The sequence below is a fragment of the Mustela nivalis genome, assembly GCF_964662115.1.
Source record: "Mustela nivalis genome assembly, contig: HAP1_SCAFFOLD_131, whole genome shotgun sequence".
Classification (NCBI taxonomy): Eukaryota; Metazoa; Chordata; class Mammalia; order Carnivora; family Mustelidae; genus Mustela; species Mustela nivalis.
Genome location: NW_028136488.1, coordinates 761,747 through 763,056, shown reverse-complemented (window position 1 = coordinate 763,056; position 1,310 = coordinate 761,747).

Below are 1,310 nucleotides of genomic sequence, written 5' to 3'. Positions count from 1 at the left end.
CAGGGCGGACCTCATGAGTGGGCGTGGTCTCATTGGCCATACATCTGGCTCCCACTCTGAGGGTTGGACACCAATCCCAACAGCCAGGCTTTGTGCCATGAGGAAGTAGGAGTTCTCTACAGTGCTTCAGGTTCCCCATTGGTAGGGTTCCAGCAAAGGTCTGGGCAGAATGGCCTGAATACCAAGGATGGGTAGAGATGACGGTCCAGGGCCATGCATGGTCTCACATGCTGATAATGGGCCCTGCTCTTTGGGTGTCTGACACACGGTTGGGGCTCATGCTCTGTCATACACAGCACTAGAGGCCAAGCAGATTGATCCTCAGGTGGAGTTTGTGTGCAGACCTCATCAGGCACTTTTTCTTTCTATGGGGAAGGCATAATGCTGCATTGTGACTCCAGAATTCTCTATTAAGAGTGCTTGGGGACCAGTAGGGTGAGGATGGAATTGTAAACCAAAGCTACAGTTCAATTCAGTGCCAAGCGAAAGGCTGTTCCAGTGTGCAGGGGCTGATTGGAATATCTAACATCTGAGTAAGGGCAGATGTCAAATGTTTCTCAAGACGGAGATTGTGTGTATGATGACCGACAAATGGAGGGGTGGTGTCAAGAGGCCATGGAGGATTTCACACACTGGGACTTGTGAGATGCTCCAAACAGCAATGTTTCCTTCTACTGGAGAGGTGGTGTCTGGTTTCTTTTCTCCAGTGTCCCCCATGTGGAACATTTGGGTAGCAGAGCACTCCCACATGGATGTCTGGAAAGCACAACTCCATTGACCATTGCAGCTTAGGAACATGGCAGGTTCATTTTGTTGGCTCTGGGGCGAGTACCAATGCCTGGAATTGACATGGGGTTTCGTGAAGATGGGTCACAATTCTGGCTTGTTAGCAGGGAGATCTATGAATGTGCTGGTGGCTAAGGGCCCATGTAGGATTCATCTACCCTGAGGGTTTGACACAGGTCGATAAGCACGGTTTCCTTCTGGGGACAGGAGATGTTCTGTTGTGTGGCCCAGGGACCATATGTTTTATCATAAGTTGGTATTCCAGACCATATGGTTTCAATCTTCTGACTCAGGACAATTGACTTCAGTGTCTTCCTAGGCGTAGGTGATCATGGTGTTTCTGACTGTGCATTTGTTTGCAGAGTGGCCTCAAATATTGGGTTGTGCTCTAGGGCCTTGCAGGTTTCTCCTAATATGGAAGGTTTGGGCAACTTTGATGGCACAGTTTCCTTGGGGATGGCAGGCACCGTCCTGTAGTGTGTCTCCAGAGACCCCATCCCGGAGGGCATGTGAGCCATGGTTTA